The sequence below is a fragment of the Lissotriton vulgaris genome, chromosome 2_1, assembly GCF_964263255.1.
Source record: "Lissotriton vulgaris chromosome 2_1, aLisVul1.2, whole genome shotgun sequence".
In the NCBI taxonomy this organism is placed as follows: domain Eukaryota; kingdom Metazoa; phylum Chordata; class Amphibia; order Caudata; family Salamandridae; genus Lissotriton; species Lissotriton vulgaris.
Window position 1 is genome coordinate 1,240,109,347 of NC_141687.1, and position 13,035 is coordinate 1,240,122,381.

The 13,035-nt window shown below is 45.6% G+C and overlaps 1 pseudogene; it reads left to right on the forward strand.

Moving 5' to 3' along the window:
* The window catches only part of LOC147732433 (phosphatidylcholine-sterol acyltransferase-like), an 87,966-nt pseudogene extending 75,839 nt beyond the window's left edge, over positions 1–12,127 (forward strand).
* Positions 12,128–13,035: the final 908 nt, after the last annotated feature.

Genomic DNA, 13,035 nt, shown 5'->3' on the forward strand with positions numbered 1-13,035 from the left:
TGTGTTTCAACTTGCAGGTGCAAGGCCACACGGCTTGTTAGGTAGAAGGGTCCATTGTTTAGGAGATAGGATAGTAGGCGTGAGTGCAGAGGAGCTGCCAAAGAATTTGGGAGTGCAACATTCAGCGTGAATGGTGCCTGGGACCCAAGGACACATCAACGGACGCTTGATGGAGAGGTGCCATGCTGGAAAAATCCAAATATTTGTACCTGCCAGAGGGTGTACTTCTGGGCGTGTCGACTGTTTTTGGGATTTTGTATTAGGGACAGCACCCGAGGGTGGAAAGCAGATTTTGTTAGGAAATTGACAGAGCAGTATGTAGGTAGTTGTAGAGAGAGTTTAGGGAACTTAGGGCAGAGTGGGGTGTAAGAAGGAGCATCTTAGAATGAGCTCGATAGCTAGACTACCTGCATGAAGAAAGTGAATGTACTTCTTTGGAAGTCTTCACTGCTGACACCTTTACTCTTGTCTGGAGGGAATGTTAAGTAGGGATGTCACTTTAGAATAGTGTAGGGACAGACTAATAATTTTCTTTTCTCCTCTGTAAAGGCAGTCCAAACTTCAAGCTTGAACTGTTCTTGGTTGCCTAATGTTACTTGAATTGACTTTGCTTTTAATTTTGAGTCGTCTGAGAATCCTGCATAGAATTATGTTTATATTAGAGCTTGTCTATTTTCTGAACCTCTTGCTGAGATGTATGTTCAATTATTTTTGACTTTGTAATAAATCTACAAAATTTCAGTTCATAGCCAGTCGTCCTTTGAGTATAATTTGGATTTGGTTGTAAAGCTGTTCAAAGTTATCATGGAAGAAATCTTCCCTTTGTATTTCTAGGACAGGGAAAAAGATCCAGTCGACCTGGCTTGGGATTCTAGAGATGGGTAAGAAAATCTAGATGAAAATCCCAGCTCCCAAGTTAGTAGCAGAGTAGGATGGTTCCCTTTCTGGAGTGAGGGAAGATCTGATCTAGATTAGGATAAGTGTTTCCCAAGGCCCATAGAAAGTAGGTAATGATTGCCCAGTGGATTGTCGGCGGAAGACAGCGTTCCATGGAAACTGACGGAGAGTGACGTGCAGCGAAAAGCAGCAGTTCATAGGAGAGTGAGTATGAATAGGGTTATATGTTGTTAGATTGCGGTGTTTATATGTTGTGTTGTGTTGTAATGTCTAGCGGAGATGGAATGTCTGTTGTATGAAAGGAGATCAGGCTGTGAGCGCGCGCAGCCCGGGAAATTCTTAGGCTCAAGGAGTACCTTAAGTGGTTCGGGTGTATCAAACACCCATAGTAATTGCCAACCATTGTTAAGGGAATCGTGAGGTACCATCGATCGCCCGCTGGACCGAAATAGGGGGAACAAATGTGTGAGTGCGTGAGTAACTGATGCTGGTCGTGAGTTGCTGTGGGTTTGTAACCCATCAGTTGAGGTGATTGTCCGGTCGTTTCGTGGACAGACAGTTGCCAGTTCGGTGACAATTACGTAACTGTGGACGTACAGTCAGCGAAGTGGTTGCTTGGTCTGAAGGGATCATTTCAGTGTATGTTTGGGACGTGTGTGTGAGTGAGAGACAAACTGTAAAGGAGGGGTAACTGCTGCGAAGAGAAGGTGAGTGATGTCAGAAGTTGCCGCACTGGGATAGGGTGGTTGGTGTGAAGCCGCGCTGGGATTGGTGGATTGTCACCAGGAAGTAAAATAGCGCTGCGGGAGAAGAGACGCTGATTTTCATCATGAAATGTTTTACAGTTTTGCGAGAATTGTTCAGAAAAAAAAGAGTCTAGAACCCCGGGAGGGAGAAGAGACCCCGCCCAAGTATACTCCGGCTCATTACGTGGCTACAAATGGTGGGTTGCACACTATATTGTGGCTCGAGAATTGGGCTAAGATGACAGATGGAAATGAAGAGTTGACATTCCCTAGATACAGAACTTTCAGATTGGAAGTGATCTATCAGGTGAAATCGATTATGGCTTCTTTGCGACCTCTACCTAGACACTTTCAGATTGGAAGTGTTCTATCAGTTGAAATCGATTATGGCTTCTTTGCGACCTCTACCTAGACCGACACAATTTGAGGCATTGAATGCATGGATCAGGGCAGCGCACATAAGAAACAGGGACAGGCGACAGGAAAGAGCGAAGAGATCAGTTAGGGCAGTCCAGGACGCGAGGTGGAATGCATTGGAAAAGAGATGGAGAGTACAGACAACTGATGGAGACAGGTTGTTTCCACTGTTGGTTAAAACAGGGGATGTGCAGAGAAGGAATGCAGAGGAAGACAACAGTGATACGGATGATAGCTTGATAGAAAGGCTATTATCTGAGAGACCACCCCCATACAACACAGAGTCAGGGGAGGAGAAGTCAGCCCCGGTAGAGGAAGTTAGGGTACCGCAAGTTCCTCCTAGAGCTGAAGTAGTGGGAAAGCTCTCGACAGGAGAAGGACAGAATGTAGAAAGTGTCAGTTATCAGAGGTTGCCGGATGCTCTTACAGTACTGGTTACCATTGGCCTGATAGTGTCAGTATATAATCCAGAGCAGAAGCAAAGTGGAGGTCCATCACGGATGGTATGGAAGGGAGCACAAGCAGTGGAAGGAATAGTGTGGTGGTGGATGGATTGAGCCAAATGCCAAGGCCTGCAGAATGGAGTACCCCACTATGAGCGACAGCAGACTCATCGAGAGGAGCGATGGACTTAAGGGGCCAGAGACGAAAATCTTTCGGGGAGTTGAGGCCAGATTTGAGAACATGGGAGAGAGTTGAAGGGACCCAAAGTGACAGGCCAAGGGAGGATTGGGACAAGGGGAACTTCGAGAACAGGACGCCTTTCAGAGGAGTATCTGAAGTGAACAGGTGAAGAGAACAGGACAGTGCTTGTGAAGAAAGGAGTAGTGCATCTAGCCGAGGTACTTTGAGTGCAGCAAAAAAAGCAAAAACAATTGATGTGATGCGACTAAATGCAGAAGTGGATGAGATTGTTGAAGGAAACCTGCATTTAGAGAGGATTGAGCTTTATGAACCAGATGAGTTGTTGTTTGTAGCGAAGGATGTGACTCGGAAAGCTAGGTCGGCCCATGAGAAACTGACTGAATTAGCAAATAAATATGATGTGGATTTGTCTAGGACAAAATGCTGCAGGGTAATCACAGATTGCAATATACTGATCAAGACCTAGAAGAGAAGAGGGTAATCGGACTAAAGACTCACATTCGGGAACTGATTATAGGGATACGAGCTTGGAGCTGACTTGACAAATGGGAAGAAAGGTGGTCAAAGAAAAAGAGTGTTAGAAGGATTATGACTGAGACGCCCCCTCTGGGAGGAGGAATGGCAGGAATTGAAACATACCCTTTACGGGAGGCAACTAATGGAGGATATACACATGTGCCATGGAGTCGGGAAGATTTGGCTGCCTTTACAAATGATTTCCCAAAGCTGTGAGAGAGCCCAGTTGAATGGCACAAGCAGGTAGAGAGGTTTGTTAAATCTCAAAGGTGCTGTGGATTGATCTGAACACTTTGTTTGACATTGTGGTTCCAGGAGACTTGTGGGTAGCATGCAAGGTTGCTGTTGAATGGCCCACTGTGTAACCAGATAGGGATGCTGCCACAAATGGACTGTCACCTCTTATAATGAAAAAATATGAACAAGTGATTACGTGGTTGAAATCTAAGGTGCCACCACAGGATATCGACTGGGTTAAGATCGGACGGTTCAGGAGCCTAAAGAGACAGTGCATGAGTATTACTAACGACTAATACAGGTCTTTAAGCAGTACAGTGGGTTAGATGTGATGGACCCTAGGGACATGGGACAATTTGTTTCAAAGTTCGTTCTAGGGTTGAGGCCTGATATTTGTCTTATGATCCAGCAACATTTGATTTGTTGGCAGAACAAACCGCTGGATGAGATTTTGAGGTATGCTAGATACCGTAGTGATGAAATCGACTCGAAACACAAAAAGCTCAAGGACAAGCTGATGCTGGTTCAGATGCAATCTGCTGACAAGGGAGGTACTTTAGGAAGGAAACAGAAGGGTCAGAAAAAGGGAAAAGGGGACGACTCTAAGCCAAGGGTAGATGTAGGGACGTTGAAAAAGACTAACGAATGCCACCAGTGTCATCAGGTTGAACACTGGAAACGCGAGTGTCCTTATAATCCTGCAAATCAGGAGCAGCAGGAGGAGGAAATGGTTCAGGAACAGGTACCCCAGGTGACGACGACAGCAGTAGCAAAGACCAAGTCGATAAAAGGGGGGGACTTCGCCTCCTCGAGTACAGGTTCCCCAGCCACCAAGAATATCGACAGGGACTCGGACTTACCGGCAGATGCCTCTCTTTGAGGAGAGCGATGATTGTTATCTAGACCCATTGGCATGACGATTGTGTCTTGCGGCATATATCTTATTTATTAACATAATCATACTGACACATATCTAGAAATATGGCCGGGATGTATTTGCATTGAACACAGTGCTGATGTCGTAGTACAGTCCCAACATTTTGATAATTAAAAAAACATTTACACTTTTTTACAGTGCAGAGTAAAATAAGGAACCTGCTACAACTGATATTAAGAGTGGACTTTTTTAAGTATGCCAAAAACTCAATGAATTATTTCTAAATTTAGTTCAGGCGATTAGTATTTGTCTACATTTGAACTCTGCTGCTAAATATCAACATTAAAGATTCCAGGGGGAAAAAAACACTCCTGTTGTCCTGTTAAAAAGGGTTGCACATACTCTTTGGCCCAGATTCTGAGAGGTGTCAAGACGCAGAGCATTACCCAAAGAGGCTGTGCTGTGTGAAAGGGAGAGAGGGAGAGAGCAGGATAACGCCATATTCACAGAGATATGGCACTCCCCTCACTTCTCCCTGATGTTGGTGCTGATTTCAACTGCTGTGCGCCAGGCACACACCTTAGCGTCATTGTGCTTGGATGCGTACCTGAGTCTACCATAGGTTTTGTACAGGAAGGGTACCCTTCCTGTGTAAAATACAAAGACAGGACAAGTTTAAAACCTTTTCCTACTTTGTATGTGTGCTGCAGGATATTTCTAATTTTAATCACAAAATCAACTAGAAGAATGTTTCCTATCTGAATCATACAGGGGATTCATTGATACATTTTATTAGGTAGGTCATGATAAGGAAGGATCATGTGATGTCTTGAACTCATTGTTTTTATTCATCTGTATTGGGGACATGTATTAATGTATAGTGCGTTCTCTGTCCCATGTCTGGTTGTAGATAGAGACTAATGCTTTGAAATTTTGTAAAAACTATTTGAAACTGATTTGTGATGCATAAACTAACATATTGTTGTATTGTTGTACAAGTTACTTACCTTCAGTAACGATGTATCTGGTGGAGACGATTTTAGCTGCAGATTCCTTCACATAGAATTATCACGGGCATGAAACTGGATCTGGAAATGTTTTGCCACAGCATCTCTGCACACCGGAGGCGGTACCACGTGCCTCCGCCCTGACGTTGTCTGCAGGCGTGACATCAGCGAGGTCACATAAGCCCCACTCCGGCGCGCTGACGTCAGTTTGCTTCGGAGAACTTTTCCACACCACAACGCAGAGCCATCACAAACAAATCTGTGAGAGTATGGGAACAGTGTGCGAAAAAGCCGTATAACAGAAAAAGGAAGCAAAACTGAGGAACAGCACCAGTTGGTTAAGTGCCAGGCCCTGTGGCACTGAAAGCCATAGCAGGGAAAGAGCAGAGCACCACTCTGAGAAGCAACCTTGCAAGCTAAGGCAACATCCTCCCTGGAGGCAGAAAAACGACATAGCAGACAACAGAAAATCTGCAACCCCAATCCACAATAGTGAAGGGCAACAAGTCCAGACAGTTAAAACCATTGAGGAGGGTTGTATCCCCTGGGAGGAGCTAAAGGCTGAGGTATAGCCTAGAGACCCCAACTCAGAGGACTGCAGAGGAGTCAGAAAGAGTAAGAGTAGGCCCCCACACTGGAAACCCCAGGGTGCAGGGATGGAGAAGTATACATGAACCAACCTTCCAAGTACCAGCAAGGAAGAGGTGGAACAAGTAAACAGAAAGAAGCATCCCACAGGGAGGAAACGAAAAAGGACACCGGCAGAAGACAGGCCACCCGGAGGGAGGCTAGTGTAGAAAACCAAGCTGAGAGTCCTCGCAGAACAGGGAGGAAGGGCGGGTCGTGAAGGAATCTGCGGCTAGAATAGTCTCTACCAGATACATTGTTACCGAAGGTAAGTAACTTGTACATCTGATAGAGACTACTAGCCGCAGATTCCTTAACATAGAATAGATACCCTAGCCATACCCAAAGGGGAGGAGGGCGTGCGAGAGCACCTCCCTGCTTGGAAGACACACAGGGCCCCACAAAGGGATGTGTCACGGCGGCAGGAAGGGCGGCCCAGTCTCCACCCAGCAGAAGTAATCAAGAACATGGCGAAGGGAGGGCCAGGATAACGCAAGCCTACCCAAGGTACAAGGGACAGTCGTTAGAAAACCCTGTAGGGACAGACAGTGCCAGAGGAGTACCTAGGAAGAAAAGAACCACCCCAAACTCCAAGGAGAAGGGGTGGAAGCGGAGGCAGAGCCCGCCGCAGGAAAACATACACACACAGCGGAGGGGAAGGGTGAACAAGCAGCAGCCCAGAGGCCGGGGACAGGGCAGGAATGACCCACAACCAAGAAGCACACCACACCACAAAAGCCAAATGGGTGTACCAGCAGCCAACAGAACACAGAGAGACCAACTTAAGGCCCCTGAAGGCATTTCAAGCCACACAGAACACGCAGACGGGCCAACCGAAACACTAGGCCCAAAGAATGAGATGGGATAAATGCCTCCCATAAAGCACCAGAGGCCCAACAATCTAAAGCTTACGGAGGGGCGGAGGATGGAGCCATGCAAGGAGCTGTTGAATGGAGGAGTCCATGTGGGTGTTAAACAAAAGAACCCTATCAAAAGGCAGGAAAAGCAGACGCTCCCTAACATTCTCCGGAAAAACACCATCCCGCAACCAAGCATGGCGGCGGAGAGCCACAGAACTTGCCATAGCGCGGCCGAAAGAATCAGAAACATCCAAGGCTCAAGTGAGTTGAGCACTCACAAAGCTGCTCTAATGGAAGAGAAGATGTTACGCCCCCAGGAATCCAACCACCGGGCCTCCTGTGATGGAGGGAACAACACGAAGGCAAGGAAGGAAAAGCAGTCTGTAGAAGAGGGCCCTGGGTAGAAGGGTGGAAAGAAAGGCAGACTGGGTCATTTTGAGCAGGACGGTGGCAGTTAAGGACTGGCTGAGGCACCGGATCACCCGTGGCAGGATGCCCCCAGGCCCCGAGAAGAGAATTGTGGAGCGAAGCTTCAAATGGAAGAAGCAGCTCCCTTCCACCAGAGCCCTGGTGGAGAACTTCCAACAAATGATCCGTAGGAAATGGGGTGACCGGGTTGCCCATTTGCAAAATGCCAGCGGCCGCTGAAATGGCCTGGACAAAGGCTACACTCGCCTTCGTAGGGCGTCGCGGGGGAGGAAGCAATTCCTCCTTCGGCAATGGCTGTAAACTAAGCCGCCCATCCCTGAGTCCAGCTGGAGGAAGAAACGGTCAGCCCCTGCAGGATGGAAGATACAAGGACAAGTGGGGGGCCTGAGGGGCCTCCAGAGAAGGTGGAGAAGCCTGCGGGGCAACCAACAGCGAGCTGCGGAAGAGAGGGTCAGGGGGCTGTGGCCGCCGAGACCGCGTTGAGCCCTCCCTGGAAGATGCTGGGGAAAAGGCAATGATGCAGTGTCCAGTCTCCGGTGAAGAAGAGACAAGGAGATGACCAACCTCCAGAGACAAGTCGACAACCTGACGCCGGAACGTTGCCGTCGAGTCCGCCATAGGCACTTGTGCATCTTCGACCGGCACCAAAGTGGCCCTCAGGGGCGCCAAGTCAACCTCCACCACCACTTGTGCCCCAGGAGAATGGGGCAGGTCGGAGCAGGAGCGGCTAATGGACAGTGCCAAAAAGGTGCTGATTCGACCTCCGACAAGGCAGCTGCCTGCGTGGAAGACCGGGAGGGACCCGTAGAGGTGCCCCGGGTCCCGTGCGCCACCAGGGCTGGGGAGGAAAGCAGTCAGTGCTGGCTCGGACTCCGGTAAGGCAGCCACCTGCCCAGAGGACCGAGGGGGACTCCAGGATGAACCGTGAATCCCGGAGACCTCCTGCGACACCACAGGGACCCCAGCAGGGATTTGCGGCGAGGCAGGGAGACCGTGGGTTGAAAAGGGGACTCCGGTAGGACCACACCTTGACAACACCACACCCACAAAACCTGAAGCCGAATCCATCGGCGCCGGGGTCAAATCCGCAGGCGACTCCGCGGAAGGCCCCGCACATGGCAAGGGATCTGCGGACGTCTCAGGAAGAGGAGAGGGGGTCAAAGAAGCCTGTAGAGCCGTAGCATAGGCCTCCATTTGGGCCCTAGTCACCCCAACCCCAGGAAATGATGGATAGGGTGGCGACGGGCGAGGGTGCACGTCCTGAGAGGAACCCGCTCACTTTGCAGACTGAGGACCAGGCCTGGGTGACAATCTGTAAGACTTACTGGTGTGCGTGTGACACCCATGGGGGCTCGGTGAAAGACGATGTTGCAGCAGGAATCAGCTGTTTCTAGACCCCCCTTAGGCAGGGGACGGACATGGTGACGAGACCGATCTGGACAAGCGGGCCGAAAGCAATTTCATCCGGCGCTCCAGCTGGGACTTCGGCTCCAGATGCTGACAAACGTCGCAGTCCATCGAATCATGGTGCTCGCCAAAAGACCACATACAAATAGGGTGAGCATCCGTCACCGACATCTGAAGTGTACACAAAGTACACGTCTTGAAACCCGAAGGCATGTGCACAGTTCCTCAAGGCAAAAGCGTTAAAACAGGCAAGGAAACACAATTCGGAACCGCGTTGCTCCTGGAAAAGAAGGAAACTGGCGTCAGCATGCCAGGGTGGGGCTTATGTGACCTTGCTGACGTATGACATCAGGGCGGAGTCACGTGATACCACCCCCAGCAGGCAGAGATGCTTTGGCAAAAGAAATTCCGGATCCAGTCTCACGCCTGGGGATAGTTCTATGTTAAGGAATCTGTGGCTAGTAGTCTCTGTCAGATAAATATTTTAATTTTTAGAAAACTCTGTCCTGAGGAAGGTGGTTGATCCTAATCTCACAGAAACGCCGCATAGGCTTTTGTGTAGTTTTTTTTGTTCCTATGATCAACACAAGTGTGTTGTAACAATGGTTTGTTTTTTAATATGTTTTTAAATGTATGTTTATTTTAAATATAATGATAAAGAAAAACTGAGTTGTACATTTTTAAGAAAAACCTTGTATTTTTGCATTAATGTCTACTACATTTATATGTCATAGGGATCTTTCCGTAATCACTATATGTCAAAGTGATATCTTATAATTATTGCATTTTTTAATTTACCCATACAGTTTAACCCCATTGATATAGTATATGACTACAGAGCAACATATGATCCAAACTTTTGGCTACAGTCTTGTTTTACTTTCTTGGTTTAATTACCCCATCCCTATCTTGAAGAATAGGGTTTCTCCTTTTTTTAGTTCTTTTAAGCACAATAAAGGCTCCAGTAGAAGTCTTCCAGAATTGAAATAAGTATGAAGCTCCACACATGGTAGAATAAAGGAAGCAGGCAGGTCTGTACCCCTCAAAGTCTAAGATAATCTTCCTTAACAGTGTGAGCACTAATTAAAATCAGTAATGCTCCAACAACAATCATATCTCTTCCCACATCACCCAGACCCACTCAATTCTCTTCTTGGGCTGTGTATTTGTAACAATACTAGACATTCCCATTCCACAGAACTTGGACAGTTACTGCAACCTTGAACATTCTCCATTTCCTGATACACGATGACTAGGAGGCTTCATCTGCTCATTGGGTCTTGACATTTCTTTCCAAGAATTCTCTTCTCTACCCTTACTATCAAAAACTAGTACAGACAAAAAGACTCCATTACTCTAGCTAATAAAACCTTGAGAACGCACCTGCAAAGGACAAAAACAAACTGGCAGAGGAAAATAATCTCAAAATTAAGGCCTTTAATCAGGCTAACATTAACTAACCATTTAACCGTTCACTTCAAAAACATTGTTATACTTGTACACATATAACTCGAGAACAAATGCAATACGTCAGTAAAAGCATACATGAATACTCTTTCAAAGCTAACTATCAGAACATATGCAATGGGACAAAGTATAAATACTACCGTGAATACTGAATGCATGTCTTCATGTTAAACTCAACATTAGGGAACACATTTGTAAAAACTCTAGTTTGCATAGTTTATATACTTCATTATTGCATTTAAATGTTCACGCGTTCATAAAGTTATGACACATAGTGAATATAGTGGTACATATAAGTGCATAAGGGCATTTCTGTGACTCATTAGGATGGAGTCTAAATTGCTCTACTCCACCTCCAAAGTCTGGGAGAAGATTCCCATGAAATCTGGATCATTCATATTAAAATTTTTAAAAATTAATTCCTGCTTTGAACACTGTTAGTGCCTTCAAAGGAGCCTCTGCAAAACAGAAATGTCTACAGGGATGGTGAAGATTTCTAAATATGGTGAATGGTAGTACAACTTAATGACCTCCACCCCCTTGACGGATGACGAGCCACCTTCCAACCTCTGAATCAGGCCGTAAATATGAACCTACAGGAAAGCAGTAAGAAAAGGCAGCCAAGTGATTCTTTCAGTGAAATGACCAAGCAGATATAAATTTAAAGTGGGTCCCACTTGATCATTTGGCACTAAACGGGAGGGTGCAAAAAAAAAAACAAATTCAGCATACACCGCCTCATGTACCAACCCCTTGCCACCCACACCCAAGCTCAACCATTATGCTTTACCTGACCTGTGCTTCATCACAAAAAAGTGCCTAAATTCCAGTCACACAAACCTCACCGATTAACATTGACATTTGCAATCCCAATTGTTTCTTATGGGCCCTCTTTAATGTTTAAACTAAAAATGCATACCTCTGGATCCCACTTAACTTAAGTTTATCATTTTAGTTTTCTACCTTCTTGACTTTAATGTTTTGCTGCTGCTTAAATATTTTGCTAACATTTTCTCTGAAAAAGGTCTACTGCTTAGCACCTTAGTCTCCCAGGGTTGAGCCTCGGGCCTGCCTTAAAACCTTTTATTCCCTTACTATCAAATTGGCACATTAACTTTATGGGAGATCATTCCTTGCTCTAACTTAGTTAATGATCAAGAACATCACATATCTATGTTTTGAAAGGCTATGTTTAACACCCTTTTGAAATACACTGTGTTAGATTATGGGTCACCAATATCGGTTCATGTTCTCCACGTCCACTCTAATTATTAAAAATATCCACATGAACCTAATCTCAAAAGTCATTTAAAGAGAAATTAATTACATAGAAGGCATTCTTAAAATCTGGCATGGCATGTTCCTGAAAACCTCAAGATTGACAATCAAAAAATAATCACGTTTTAGCACCTAAAGAAGACTGTTTCAAATAATAGGAACTTTTGTCTTTTAGGAGATATCCAAGGGATCCCAATGGTCTCCAACATCAAGATTTGGGAAGATCAGGGCATGCCCACAATCAACCCCTGGATGATTCCAAGCAACCTAGCCTGGCCAGAGACCCATGTGTTTGTGTCTATGCCTTCCTACAACTACACTTATGCCGACTACAAGTGTTTTTTTCCAAGATATTGATTTTGAAGATTGCTGGTACATGTGGGAGGACCCAAAAACATACTCGAAGGCCTACCGCCTTCTGGTGTTGAAGTCTTTTGCATCTACGGCACTGGGATCCCAACACCAGAGACTTATGCATATGGTGAGGACTTCCCACCGGGAGAGCGTATAAATATTACATACGCTGATGTGGATGATACAATGCACACACGGAGTATGAGCCTGTGCAAGCGCTAGACCAAACAACAAAAGGAAAAGGTCCATGTCATTGAACTAGAAGAGGTTAACCATCTGACCATTGTTTTCAATAATAGATCATTGAGCATCATCAATGAGATCCTGCAGGGAGACTATGGTAACAGTGATTGCCTAGATTAGTGACATGGGAAATCCTGGGTGTGGGGGAAGGAGAAAACTGACTGACAGAAGCTGGGTGAATATTCTATTTACCTAGATGACTTTGGGACCTTCTCTTTTATCTTTAGACGTATGCATATACATTATGTAAAGGTTGCTCTTACTAAATGTAGGTACTTGTTCTTTAGCAGTTGCTTCTACAGTGTATGCAATGAACAGACAGCTAAGTAAACAGAAGTGTTGTGTTTATTCACAGTAATGGAACAAGCTTTATACACACCTCCTTGCTAATGCACCACATCTGTGCTCTGTGGGATGTTCCCCTGTGTTTGGTCTGTAAAGCTCCGCAATTAAAGTTATCACATGAAAATTTGTAGTAATATTTATAGGACCTCAGTGTTAGGTGGGTGTATTAAACATACATTTGTTTCCCTGCTCTGATTGCAAGTGGCCTTCTTAGAGACTAGGAGCTCTGCATTACTTTGCCCAACACCAGAGCCACACAGTGTTCACCATAAATATTATTCTAATAATATGCCTATTATCATTTTTGTGTGTTCTATAATTTCACAGATTTATAGATGTTTTCAAGAAGAGCAAAAAGTATGAATTTCAAGGAATCATACCCAATACTGTCACACCCAGTGGCCATGAGGTCAGTATAATCATTTAATACAGAAACTGACTATTCTGTTATTTCCTCAGTAGGACAACACCACTTCAGTGCTTACAGTATATTAAATTACAGAAAAAGTTTCACTGTCATATGATAAGTCAAAGGACTTGTTGAAAAAGTCAATAAAAATTAAAGCACATAACGTCCGCCTTTTAGAACGTCCTAAGCAAATGATCACTTGAGACGCCAGTAATCTGAGGGATGGGCAGTATCACACTCGGTGTTAAACTAAAGGCGCTGATTATGAGTTTGG